Consider the following 14,966-nt stretch of genomic DNA (forward strand, 5'->3'; position numbering starts at 1 on the left):
AACAATGGGCTTGGACTCTTCAAAATGTCTATGTCATAAAACAATAAAACAAAACAGAAAGGCTGTGGAACTGCTCTGGATCAAAGGACAGAAAGAGATGACTTTGGCATAAATGCAATTCACAGTCAGTCCTTGGCTATACTGGAACTTAAAAATACATATATTTAAAGAATGATTCTATTATTGGTATAACTGAATAAATTTGAATGTGGAGTACATTTTAGGTAATATAGTGTTGATAATGTTACTATAATGTTAAAACTTTGGAGTATTGTGATTTTTGTAGCAGAATGTCCTCATTTTGAGGGGATTTCATAGAAAGTATTGTGATGCCTGCAACTTTTTTTCAAGTGGGAGAGAAGAGGGGGAGGCATAAGGTTAACACTCGTGTATGTAGGTGAGGGGCACATGAGTGTTCATTGTATTAACTTTTCTATAAGAGTGAAAATTTTCAAAATAAAAAATTGGGAGTAAACCAGTAAGCATTTCTTTTAAACAGCTTCTATGAAGTTCAAAAACTTATAATTCTTTTCTGCACCTTGGAGTACAGCCAGTGGTACATTTAACAATTCATTCAATCCTTACTGAGTGCCTATTGTGTGCTAGGCACTGGGTAAGTAAACCGTGGTGAACAAAACACAAAAATCCTTGCTCTCATAGAACTGACATTCTAGTGGAAGATGCTTCTCAACCCGACATTTCTGGTATTCTCTACATTGCCACCCTAACCATCTGGCTATAGGTGTGTGGCAAAGGTGGCCAGCCTGTATTCATGCTCTACTTCTTTAATAGCAGAACCTTGATTTAACTGCAGGTGGCAATGCACTCAGCTAAAAGGTATTTACCAATCTCCTTTACAGCTAGGATAGCTAACACAAAAGAAGCTCATGTCTTTGGGTGGGGCTTCAGGAAAGTTTCTTAAAGGAAATAGGCAGCTGGCAGGTGCCTTTATGACCTTGACTCCTTCCTGCTTTGAATATGGCTTGGGCTCAAACAGCCACAATGAGCCAAGAAGTAATCTTTTTTTAAACCAAACACAAATACTTTTTATATATGGAATATTATTTTACATCAGTTCCATTAAAACCAAAATCAATTTGCTGTACTCAGGTTAGGTGGCATAACGGTATTTGAATTAAGCCAGGAGTCACAGGACTTGCACACGTGCATGAATGTAATGCAAACCCTGAGACACGAAGCACTCACAGTCATAGGTTAGCTCTGTTCATTTAACAGTTACTGCCAAGAGAAATTATTTTATGAAAAAAGCAACCCAAATTTTGGTCTCATTTACAGACACCCAACATTTTAGTTGATCAATGAATTCTATACATTTATTATACAACATAATGTATTAAAGAATAAAAGATAAGGCTTATAGAGGTATTTTAGCAGTTATAAGAATAAAAACCAAGGGCACAAACTTTTAAAGCTTTCCATATAAACTTCAAAAGCACTGTTAAATTGAGATTGAGAGGCAACAGAAATTTGCTGTTAAACCAGAAAGTTTGTCTTGTCAAATTTATAAAAAACTTAATTCAGAGTTCATGCTTCAAAAAGACTGCTTGTAACATTACAGTGGATGTTTATGGAAAATCAAATAATGAAATTTCTGACCTACTGCAGCAGTAAACATCTAGAAGTTGTATTCTGTTACAACAGAGTATTACAATGTGGAGTTCAAAACACAATGGACAGGGAGAAAGGATGAAGACTTGGGTAATAAAGAAAATACAGAAGAAGGCACCCTGATTTATTTCACACTATCCAATAATAAGTGCTTGATGATTTCTCAATTTTATGTAACTTAGGAACATTTTTAAGAAAAGTCATCTTATTATTATTATTTCATCCCTTTCCCTCCCCTTAAAAATAACTGCATAAAATCAAGAAACCAAGGGCAGGCACTCTGCAGTCAGAGGTTTATTTTTCAAGGGAGTTTAAAGATTATTTGGAGTCTTGTATGTATGCAAGATTTTCTCTTTAGAATATTTTCATATTATACATCATGAAATAGTTTTCAACTTGGGTTGTCCCTCCATCATCAAATGTTCATTGTAGATGAAATGTAACATCTCCCCTGTGACAGTCATTTATTTTAGGATTAACTGTGCTTAGTATTTAAAAGTCTCCATTTTCTAACAATAATTTAAAATAATCTAATTTTTTATTTCTATTTATACATTCATTTCTGACTATAGTTGACCAAATTTAAAACTGTTGAATTTACAGTGTGATGTTTTTTAAACTTCAAGGGACACCTCTGAAAATGAATCAAGTGGTCCACAGATCTGAACCTACAGCAATCACCACCTGAACAGCACGCACCATGAGAATGGAGCCCCTTTCAACACATTGGTCTCAAGAGCTATGCTGGACATTAACATCTACTATTCTTTTTAGATATTAATGTAGGCAAACTGGTATGAATTTATAAGGTAAAAGTGAGTCTACAATTCCTAAACTAGAAATGATTAAGTATGCTTAATTGCTACAGAGTCTTTCAAAATTCTGGTTTAATATTTCACAGCAAACCAAATCTTTCTACTTGGTAGAAGAAAATAAGTAATTGTACCAGATCATGATTTTGTATGTGTGCACACACCGCATATACATACAAAAATTCTGTCTTTGGTGGTTCGGTTATAGAAAAAAAGATAATATGAAAATCTGAACACTGTTTGCAAAGAAACTGTGAAACAGCTGTCCAGAGTAGCATTGTCTGAGTGCTTTTCTCACTTAATGCCATTTATAGTTCATATTTTTAAATTTAGTCTTTATTGTACTTTTTCCATTACCCTTTAGTCCCCTTACAGCCCTCTCCCCCAGCAATCACTGTCGTCGTCCATGCCCACGAACTCTTTTTTCGTTTAGCTCAACCCCTCAACCCCCTCACCTCCCTCCACTGGCTGTCAGCCTGCCTTCCATCTCTGAGTCTGTCCCCATTTTCCTTGTTAGTTCAATCTGTTCATTAGATTCCACATATGAGTAAAATCATACAGTATTTGTCAAAGTTTCATATTTAATCCAAAAGATTTTTCAGCCAGATTTTGAAATAATCCAAACCTCTTCCAACCATTACATGTTCAATCATGATCTTGTTCCCAACAGTAGCATTCACTTATTCAAATGCCCATGAGCTTTTTCCTTGGTTTAAATCATTAGACTCTTGTGTTTTCATAAAAGTTTAGGGGCTAAATTAGTCATTCAATAATGCGAGATAGTTGAGGGGAAAATATGTCATTATACATTTCCTAAAAACCACAAGGCAAAGAAAAAGACAAAATATATACCTAAAAATCCCATCCTGTTTTCTCATTTCCTCATCCACATAAATAACGGCTATCACATCTGTGTGCAAATTACTCAGGTAACTCGGAGTGCTCTCCAGGAAAGGTCCTACTGTGTAATAGAGTTAGATCAATGCTGGTGGTTTCGTGTCCTCTACCTGCAATGGACATTCCACCAGGAAGAAGTCAAGCATGAAAGAAACAAAAAGGAAAACAAAACAAGACAAAACACCTCTCATTTACAATAGAGTTCCTTTCTCAAAGAACTAGAAAATTAGATAGCCTGAAAGCTTAACTAAAAATTCCAGACACAACTAAAATCACTCCTTTTTCAAAAAGCTAGAAAATTAGATAGCCTGAAAGCTTAACTAAAAAATTCAAGCCACAGCTAATATCACTCTGCAACTATAAAATGCCAGCAAACCACTGGGTTTCCATGGAGGAGGCAAAACAAATTTTACTTACAATGGCATAGAAGGCATCAGCAGACCAAACACTGAGAAGAAGAATGCAAAAGAGAAAGAAAAACCATTAAAGAAAGTTTATGAGAGTTTATAACAATTCCATTTTTTAAAAAAGACACAATTTTAGTTTGTTCATTTGCACCTATATTCAAATGACTACAGCTTTCAACATTAAAAAAAAAAAGCTTATGCCTTGTACAGTGGAAATAGTTGGAGACATGGTGCATGTCTATATGTTCAAAAGATTGTAAGTTTCATCATTTAAAATGTTAATATTTGGGTTAACCAAATTACATTTGGCATATGCCTCTGCAAAGTTATAACTTCCACCCCTTTCCAAAAGTTCGCCTCTACAACAATAAGGAGAATTCTGGCAAAATTTACTTATGGTGACAGTTGTCCTGTCTTGTTTTCTGAAATGCTACATTTGAGACCAAATAGAACATAATTGGTTCATTTGAAAAAAGGAACTAGAAATATGGCACAAAAATTATTTTTACAATACATTTTGTAGAAATCTTTAGGTGAAGTTTTTTTCTTTCTATACATATATACAAAATTTACACATAATCACAGTGAGGACATTGGCAAATTCACCAGTCTGTAGTATAACTACAAACTACAAAGCAGCCTTCCAAGAGAACAATACTACACAGCAGGCAGAGCTGACCCTTTCAATAGCAAACACCAAAAACGTCCTTGCAAAAGCAGACAGTGCAAGAAAAGCAGCATACACTTAAACTGGCCATGCTCCATCTTTCTCATAGTTGCTGAGGTCAAGATGAATTGTTCTGCTAAACTCTAGCACATTGCATCACTGGTCTTTGATAATAACTTTATATTTTGATTACTCTAACAATTGGTGAAAAACTGGAAAAAAAGGGCCAGATTTTTCCTAATAACAGTCCCAACATGCACTTGGCAATGTTTATGTCTAGGCTGCGCTGGCTCTTTTCCTGTGCAAAGTCAAATACATATCTGTATACAAGTTTAAAGTTTGTAGAATCACTTAATAATGATCTTAAGTAATCCAAAGTATTTCCGAGTATTACTGTTGTATCACATTGTAGAGAAGTCATTCTTTTTAACTATACCTGGACAGTAAAATAACCTATATTTTGTGCATCCAATTTCCAAGCTTAAACAAGCATAACTCCATTTTCTGGTTCAACACCAAAGTCGTCGCAAAATTTTGCCATGCCTTCAGGACCTACATCATCAGTACCTGCATATTCATAGAACCACTCTAAGCACCTCTTACTTGAAAAAGATTCTTCTTCAGTCTTATTCTAGCTGAACCATATTTTCTTTTTTAATACATTTTATTGATTATACTATTACAATTGTCCCATTTTTTCTCCGCTTTATTCCCCTCCACTCTGCACCCCCCTCCCACCAGCATTCCCCCCTTAGTTCATGTCCATGGGTCATACATGTAAGTTCTTTTGGCTTCTCCATTTCCCATACTATTTTTAACCTATCCCTGTTTCTTTTCTTTTCTTTTTTTTGACATTAAACTTTATTTATTGTTTTTTAAAAAGTATTTTAAAGTATTTTTATTGATTATGCTATCACGGTTTTCCCAATTTTCCCCCTTTACCCCCTCTCTGCCCTGCCCCCTCACCCCTCCAGCTTTCTGCCCCCACTTTGTTCATGTCCATGGATTGTACGTATAAGTTCTTTGAGTCCTCTGTTTCCTATACCATTTTTTATCTCTCCCCATCTATTTCATGCCTACCAATTATGCTTCTTCTTCCCTGTACCTTTTTTCTCCCTATTCCTCCCTTCCCCCTCCCCACTGAAATCCCTCCATGTGATGTCCATTTCTCTGATTCTGTTCCTGTTCTAGTTGTTTGCTTAGTTTTTGTTTTCATTGTTTTTCTTTTCTTTTAGGTTCATTTGTTGATAGTTGTGAGTTTGTTGTCATTTTACTGTTCATATTTTTCTCTTCTTTTTCTTAGATAAAGTCCCTTTAACATTTCATAAAATAAGGGCTTGGTGATGATGAACTCCTTTAACTTGACCTTATTTGAGAAGCACTTTGTCTGCCCTTCCATTCTAAATGATAACTTTGCTGGATAGAGTAATCTTGGATGTAGATCCTTGCCTTTCATGACTTGAAATACTTCTTTCCAGCCCCTTCTTGGCTTCAAGATCTCTTTTGAGAAATCAGCGGATAATCTGATGAGCACTCCTTTGCAGGTAACTGTCTCCTTTTCTCTTGCTGCTTTTAAGATTCTCTCCTTATCTTTAATCTTGGGTAGCTTAATGATGATGTGCCTTGGTATGTTCCTCTTTAGGTCCAACTTCTTTCGGATTCTCTGGGCTTCCTAGGCTTCCTGGAGGTCTGTTTTCTTCGCCAGATTTTCCTTCATTATTTGTTCAAATAAGTTTTCAATTTCTTGCTGTTGTTCTTCTCCTTTTGGGACCCCTATAATTCGGATATTGGAACATTTCAGGTTGTCCCAGTGGTTTGTAAGTCTCTCTTCACTTTTTTGAATTCTTGTTTGTTCATTCTGTTCCAGTTGGATGTTAATTTTTTCCTTTTGTTCCAAATCATTGCCTTGAGTCCTGGTTTCCTTCCTGTCAGTATTGGTTCCCCAAATATTTTGCTTTATTTCATTTTGGGTATCTTTCATTTGTTGACCAAGCTTGATCAGTTCTGTGAGCATTTTGGTTACCAGGGCTTTAAATTCTCCATCTAATAGGTTGGCTGTCTCTTCATTGCTTAGTTCTCTTTCTGAGGTTTTGCTCTGATTCTTTCATTTTGGCTATATTTCTTTATCTTGGCACACCTGTTATATTGAAAGGGGTGGGGCATTAGTTATTCACCAGGGCAGGGCAACCCTCTTTGCTGTGATGTGGTGCTGCCTGTGGCACAATCTGTCTTGCTCCCCAGTTGTTCCTCCCAATTTATCCACATGTAAATGTGGGACCCCTGCTCTGCAAGCAGCTGTCTCACCCAGTCTGCCAGCCGCTGCCTTGCTGCAAGTCCTCTCCACCCCAACTGCCTGACTCCAGCCCTCCTACCAATCTGGATGAATATTTCTTCTTTAAATCCTTGGTAGTGAGACTTTCATACAGTTTGATTTTCTGACAGTTCTTGTTATTTTTTGTTTTTAGATTTGTTGTTGTCCTTCTTTTTGTTGTGTGAGGAGGCAAAGTGTATCTACCTACACTTCCATCTTGGCTGGAAGTGAATAATATTTTCTATACATGCTATCATGTCAACTTTTCTTGGCAGATAAATCATCTCCAGGGGCAGGTCTTCTCTTTTTCCTTGGTGGCATGACTTTACCAAAGCAATCTGAAGAACTGCAAGACCACGAGCTTCCTGTTTGGTGATCATCTAAGCCAATGTCTTTTGGTAGATTTAGCTTATTAAGGGTGTGTTTGATTTTACAAATATTTACTAGTGTTGAGAGATGAGAATTCAGCTGAAAATTGACAGTAGCAGCATCCCAGTGCATTTTTAGACAGCTCACACCCCACTAGCTGCCCAGGATCCCACATTCACCTCATGGAATCCTCACTGGCTTCAAGGAACAATCTTGAGAATAGAATCCATGTGCTGAGATCAGCAGAGCAGAAGGCTGAAAGGAGCCTAGAGTCCTGGTAATCCTGTGGGACTGAAATACTAGCCCTACCTTCGGATTTGTTTTACATGAAGGAGAAATAAACCTGTATCTAGCAGCTGGTCTATGTTCTAACAGTCAAATATCATTCCCAACAGACAGGAAAGCAGTCAGAAACACCAACAAATTAGCCAGGGGTGATGGGGGAAAGTGGTAACAATGGCCATTGTTTACTGAGTGCTATTTACATACCTGGCATTAATTTAAGTATTTTGCATGCATTAACTTATTTAATCCTTACAACAACCCCATGAAATAGATGAATATCAACCCATTCTACAGGTGAACACACTGAGGTACAGAGCAGCTGAGTCATTTGGCCAAAGTCACAGAGCTAACAAATAGTAGAGCCAGGCTATGTCCCAGGCCATCTGACACCTGAGCCCATTCTCATACAGCAAACTACACTCCCTTGAAAACAAGGGGGAGCCCCAGGGCACAGTATGGTCTTACCTGGGCAGCCCTGATGATCTATTCCTCCTAGAAGCCTCTGTGTAGTCTCCTCCCACATTGACAACGGCTTGGCCATTTGACTGGCTTTGGTCAATGGGGTATTAATGCAAAAACTTGATTAGTGCTTGTGTACTGGGGCTTGGGCACTTGAAAATGCTCTCACCACCACAAAAGGAAGCCAAGCCAAGACTACTAATTGATAAAAGGCCACCAGGAAAGACAGACACAGCCACAGAAGCATCTCAGCTTCCCCAAGCACCCAGCCAGCCCATCAGCTGACTATAGCCTCCTGAATGAGCACAGGAGAGATCAGGAGAAGAAACAACCACTCAGTCAATATTGAGAATCTTGAGAAATAATAAAAGTCTTGTTTTTATCTACCAAGGTTCCGTGTGTGTATGTATGAAGGAGGAATGATTATAAAATATGTAAGGCAGAGTTAAGTATGAAGCGTGGCTTTCCCTTACAAATCCTTTGACCTTGAGTAGGTTGCTTCACTTTGCTGATGCTCAGTTTTCTCATCTATAAAACTGAGATAAAAATTATACCTACTTCATGGAGTGATTGTGAAAATTAAATGAAGCAAATAACAATAACTGGGAGATAATAAGTGCTCAATAAATGTTCGGTGTTGTTGTAAAGGAAAAGTGAGCCTTGACCTGTGTAGCTCATTTGGTTGGGGTATCATTCATAAACCAAAAGGTCATGGGCTCAATTCCTGATCAGAGCACATGCCTGGGTTTCAAGTTAGGTCCCTAGTTGGGGTTCCTGTGAGAGGCAACTGATCGATGTTTCTCTCTCACATCAGTGTTTCTCTCCTTCCCTTTTCCTCTTTCTAATGTCAATGAGCATATCCTTGAGTGAGGATTTGAAAAAAACAAAACAAAACAGTGAGCCACAAAAAGGAGGGGCCACAAAAATGGAGGGCAGTCAGCTGGTGGTTTCTGCAATAGAAGACTCTTGTTCTCTGGGGGAGATTGTGAAGGAGCTTCCTGGAGTCTGGTTCTAATATCCAGAGGTTCTGAGCAGCCAATACGGGGAATGTCCCTACTCCCCAAAGAGTCCCTTGTGGTGTGTTTGGATATTATTTCAGGTTATTGGCTTTATAATATACCTCTCTGTCCTCTATAACAATCTATGAGCTTCCCAATGTCTTTACTGCTCAAACAAGCCAGTGTGGATTCTGTTGTTTCCATCTAAGAGCCCTGAGGGATATAGGCAGGAAGGGGCTTGTTCAATAGACAGCAATGAGGCCATGTGGTAGCAGACAGGAAGAAGTACATTTGAAGAAGATGAAGTTAGAAGGCCTGAAGGGGCCAGACCTCAAAGGGCTGTGTAAGTCATGTCAGGGAATTTAGATTTTATTCTGAGTGAACTGGGAGCCATGAGAAGAATTTGAATAGAGGGAGACATAATCACATAATCTCTGATGGTATGTGGAGAACATATTAAGCAGGGGGGCAACCAGGGTGCAGGTTGCTGTGACCATTTAGGTAACCAGGATAGGGGTGTGCAGAGAATGAAGAGTGAATTTGGAAACACTTTGAAAGTTCAGCCAGAAGAATTTACTGATGAATTAAAAAGTGTGTGTGTGTGGTAGGGGTGGGGGGCGGAAATGAGTGAAGTTGATCAATGATGACTCAATGGGTAAAATGAAGCCTCAGATGCATCAGCAGAAAACAGAGAACAATACTTACTGCACAGGGTCATCATAAGGACTCTATATAATTGTGGGTATAAAGCACTTACACATTTATGTACCACTGTCATCATTACTTCCTATAGAGTGTTTGAGACAACTCATTCAAGCCCATCTTCTTTGTTCTGGTACCCCTAAAATCTTATGTGTGTGTGTCCCAAGATTCCAGGAAAGGCCTCTACCATGCCCCAATTTCTTCAAAAACATCTGCCCTCTTACAAGAAAAACCGGAGTGACTCAGAGCAACTTTCTCTCCTCCCACCATTCTGTGGGTTCTAAGGATTTGCTGGTCCACAGGTCTCTTCCCAGAAATCCAGGCTCCCTGCTCTAGCCTGCCTTTCTGTTTCTCTTTCAAATTCAGTTTCCTACCTGTCATCTCCTGGCCACTGCCTACCTGGACTTCCCCAGACTTGCCCAAACCCTGCAGCAAATTACAAATTTAGGTGATGTATGTGCATTATTTACATAAAATGAGATAGCACTGGGCACTGGACAACCCAGTGCTTCACTGCCTTTACTCGTTTTACAATCACCTGGGGAACTCTAAATATAACAAAGTCTGGGCTATAGTCCCAGAGGTGTGCTTGGTCTCTTAAGTTTACTCTCTGTTAGTGATTCTCAGACTTTCAGATGCATCCGAATCAGCTGGTGCTCTTGCTAAAACGTAGATTGTCGGACCCCATGCTCAGAATTTCTAATTGGGTAGCACAGAGCATTTGCAGTTCTAACAAGTTCACAGGTGAAGCTGATGCCACTGGTCCAAGGCCCACACTTTGAAAAATGCTGCCCTTACCAAGAGGCAGTAATATGTAATGGTTCAAACTCTTGCTCCTCATGTGATCCACAGGTCCTTGGCATCACCTTGGGAGAGTGTTAGAAATGCAGAATCTCAGGCCCTGCCCGCAACCTACTAATCTAGAGAGCATTATGCTAAGTGAAATAATCCAGACGGTGAAAGACAAATACCATATGATCTCACCTATAAGTGGAACCTAATCAACAAAACAAACAAGCAAACAAAATATAACCAGAGACATTAAAATAAAGAACAAACTGACAGTAACAAGAAGAGAGGTGGGAGGGGATAATGTGGGGGAAAGGGAGAAAGGTTGTCAAGGAACATGTACAAAGGACACATGGACAAAGCCAAAGTGGGGTAGGATTGAGGGTAGGAGGTGGGGACGGCTTGGTGCGGAGAGTGGTGGTGGGAAAATGAGGACAACTGTATTTGGACAACAATAAAAATAAATAAATATAATTAGTTTCTTAATTAAAAATAAATAAATCAACATTTTAGCAAGATTCCCAGGAGATCTGTACCCATGTTAAAGTTTAAGAAGCACGGGGCTCAATCCCAGTTCTGTTGATTATATTTTTATTGTCATTCAATTACAGTTGTCTCCATTTTTCCCCCATTACTTTCCCCTGACTTACCCACCCCCCACCTCCCACATTCAATACCCACCCTGCCCCCGCCACTGTTGTCTTTGTCTGTGGGTCCTTTGTACATGTTCCTTGACTTGATCCTTCCTCTTCTTTCCCCGTTATACTCCTCCCCACTCTGCTCTGGTCACTGTCAGTTTGTTCTTTATTTCCATGTCTCTGGTTCTATTTTGCTCATTTGTTTGTTTTTTTGATTAGGTTCCACTTACAGGTGAGATCGTATGGTATTTGTCTTTCATAACCTGGCTTATTTCACTTCACATAATACTCCCCAGTTCCATCCATGCACTTGCAGAAAGTAGAAGTTCCTTCTTTCTTCCTGCTATGTGGTACTCCATTGTGTCAATTTATTACAGTTTTTTGATCCACTCATTTACTGATGAGCACTGATTAGGCTGTTTCCAGCACTTGGTAATTGTAAATAATGCTGCTGTGAACATTGGGATGCATAGGTTCTTTTGAGTGGGTGTTTCAGGATTCTTAGGGTATAATCTCAGTAGTGGAATTGCCAGGTCAAACAGCTGTTCCATTTTTAGCTTTTTGAGGAAATTTCATACTGTTTTCCAAAGTGGCTCACCAGTCTGCATTCCCACCAACCTTGTGTACTAGAGTTCCCTTTTCTCCTCAACCTTGCCAGCACTTGTTGTTTGTTGATTTGTTCATAGTGGCCACTTTGATTAGTGTGAAGTTGTATCTCATTGTGGTTTTAATTTGCATCTCTGATGGCTAGTGATGCTGATCATCCTTTCACGTCTCTGGACTTTCTGTATGTCCTCCTTGGAGAAGTGTCTATTCTGGTCCTTTGCCCATTTTTTTAAGTTGGACTATTGGTCTTCCTGGTGTGGTTGTGTGAGTTCTTTACATATTTTGGAAATCAAGCCTTTGTCTGAGGTATCATTGGCAAATATATTTTCCTACACAGTTGGTTCCCTTTTCATTTTGCTGATGTTTTCTTTAGCTGTGCAGAAGCTTTTTAATTTGATATAGTCCCATTTGTTTATTCTTTCCTTTATATCCCTTGCTCTAGGGGACATATCAGTGACAATATTGCTGCATGAAATATCTAAAATTCCCCTGCCTATATTCTCCTCTAGGACTTTTATGGTGTCATGACTTAAATTTAAGTCTTTCATCCACCTTGAGTTTATTTTGGTGCATGGTGTAAGTTGGTGGTCTGGTTTCACTTTTTTGCATGTAGCTGTCCAGATCTCCCAAAATTTTTTTTACTCCATTTTATGCTCCTGTCTCCTTTGTCAAATGTTAATCATAGAGACATGGATTTATTTCTAGGCCCCCTATTCTGTTCCATTGGTCTATGTGTCTGTTCTTATGTCAATATCAGGCTATTTTGATTATAGTGGCCTTGTAATATAGTTTGATATCAGGTATTTTGATTCCTCCTAGTTTGTTCTTTCTCAAAATTGCTTAGGCTATTTGAGGTAGTTTATGGTTCCATATAAATTCTTGAAATATTTGTTCTGTGTCTGTGAAATATGTCATTGGTATTTTAATAGAGATTGTGTTAAATCTATGAATTGCTTTGGGTAGTATGGACATTTTGGTGATATTAATTCTTCCAATCCATGAACATGGTATATGTTTCCATTTATTTGTGTCTTCTTTAATGTCTTTCTTCAGTGTTATGTGGTTTTCTAGGTATAGGTCTTTTATCTCCTTGGTTAGGTATATTTCTAGGTACTTTATTTTTCTTGTTGCTATAGCAAATGGGATTTTTTTACTGTTTTCTGTTTCTCATATTTCATTGTTAGTGTACAAAAATGCCTTTGATTTCTGAATATTGACTTTGTATCCCATCATTTTGCCATATTCACTTATTAGGTCAAGTAGTTTTTTGAGGGAGTCTTTAGGGTTTTCTATGCACACTATCACGTCATCTGCAAACAGTGACAGTTTAACTTCCTCCTTTCCAATTTGGATGACTTTTATTTCTTCTTCTTGTGTGAATGCTGTGGCTAGAACTTCCAATACTGTGCTGAATAGAAGTGGTGAAAGCAGACACCCTTGTCTTGTTTCTGACCTTAGTAGGAAAGCTTTTAGTTTTGCCTGTTGAGCATGATGTTGGCTGTGGTTTCTCATATATGGTCTTTATTATGTTGAGGTATGCTCCCTCAACTCCCACTTTGCTGAGTGTTTTCATTATAAATGAGTGATGTACCTTATCAAATGTTTTTTCCACATGTAATGATATGACCATATGATTTTTGTCTTTCTTTATGTGGTGTATTACAATTATTGATTTGTGAATATTGTACCATCCTTGCATCCCTGTGATGAATCCCACTTGATCATAGTGTATGATCATTTTAATGTATTCCTTGGTGTGTTTTGCCAATATATATTTTTATTACTCAAAAAAATCTTCATTTTTAAGAAAGTTAGCTTTTTGACTCTATGCATATGCCTTCAATACCCTCACAACAATTTTCTGCTCCTCAATAAGGAAAGCATGCTTGATCCTGCCACGGACACATTTAGCACACATGGACCCACCATGGGCCCTGCTGACATGTTTTTTCATTTTAGACAACCTCATTAGAACTTTAGCTCTCACAGCACGAATTCTGTGAAATTGGCCTGGGCACACACCACATGAAGATTTTGGCATTTCCCCAATTTTTTTGGCATAAAGGTAAACAATTGTATTGCTAGGGGTTCAGGACAACCTAGTTTTGTTAGAGGCTGTATTGTAGGACAGCCTCTGATGATATGTCAAACTCTGGACCATTGTAAATACCTTCCTTGGGATCCTTTACCACCACACCCGCTCAAAAGACTGGGTCTGATAGATTCCAGCTGCACAGTTCCTAGCTGGTGGCTGATTTTAACAGGAGTAACTACAAGGAGAACAAAAAAGCAGCCATACCTCTGGTTTGCCAATATTTTGTTGAGGATTTTAGCATCTGTGTTCATCAGCAATGTTGGCCTGTAATTTTCTTTCTTTGTTGTGTTTTTATTTGGTTTTGGGATTAGGATGATGCTGGCCTCATAAAAAGAGTTTGGGAGTCTTCCCTCTTGGATATTTTGCAATGGTTTGAGAAAGATCGGGCTTAGCTTTTCCTTAAATGTTTTATAAAAATTCTCTTGTGAAACCATCTGGTTTAGGGCTTTTTTTGTGTCAGGAGATTTTTGTATTCTTCAATTTCAATAGCTGTAATCAATTTGTTCAGGCATTCTGCTTCTTCTAGTTCAGTTTTGGAAGATTATATGTTTCTAGAAATTTGCCCATTTTACCCAGGTTTTCCAATTTATTGACATATAGCTGTTTATAGTAATTTCTTATGATCTTTTGTATTTCCGTGATATCAGTTGTAATTTCTCCTCTTTCATTTCTGACTTTATTTATTTGAGTTCTCTTTCTTTTTTTCTTGATGAGTCTAGTTAAAGGCTTGTCAATTTGTTTATCTTTTCAAAGAACCTTCTCCTGGACTTATTGGTCCTTTGGAGTATTCTTTTAGTCTCTATGCCATTTAATTCTTCTCTGATCTTTATTATTTCCTTCCTCCTATTTTCTCTGGGCTTTGTTTGTCATTGTTCATCAGTACTTGTAGATATAGGGTTAGGTTGTTTATTTGCAATTTTTCTATCTTTTTTTTAGGTAGGCCTGTATTGCTATGAACTTCTCTCTCAGGACTGCCTTCATTGTGTCCCATAGGTTTTGGGTTGTTTTGTGTTCATTTTCATTTGTTTTCAGAAACTTTTTGATTTATGCTTGATCTCATTGTTAACCCATTCATTGTTTAATAACATGCTATTTGATCTCTATGAATTTGAATATTTTTTATTTTTTTCCTTGAGGTTGGTTTCTAGTTTCAAGCCCTTATGATCCAAGAGAACGCTTGATATGATTCCAATTTTCTTTAATTTGTTTGGGCTTGTTTTGTGTCCTATCACATGGTCTATCTTTGAAAATACTCTATGTGCATTTGAAAAGAACATACATTTTGCTTCTTTGTGGTGAAAG

At 38.0% G+C, this 14,966-nt stretch overlaps 2 pseudogenes; both read right to left on the minus strand.

The window, feature by feature from the left end:
• Positions 1-4,490: 4,490 nt before the first annotated feature.
• LOC123823780 lies at positions 4,491-7,224 on the minus strand (annotated as a pseudogene).
• A 68-nt stretch (positions 7,225-7,292) lies between these two features.
• LOC123823685 lies at positions 7,293-13,730 on the minus strand (annotated as a pseudogene).
• Between the last annotated feature and the right edge of the window lie 1,236 nt (positions 13,731-14,966).

Source organism: Phyllostomus hastatus, unplaced genomic scaffold (assembly GCF_019186645.2).
Source record: "Phyllostomus hastatus isolate PE091 unplaced genomic scaffold, TTU_PhHast_1.1 phas_contig_5, whole genome shotgun sequence".
Taxonomy (NCBI): domain Eukaryota; kingdom Metazoa; phylum Chordata; class Mammalia; order Chiroptera; family Phyllostomidae; genus Phyllostomus; species Phyllostomus hastatus.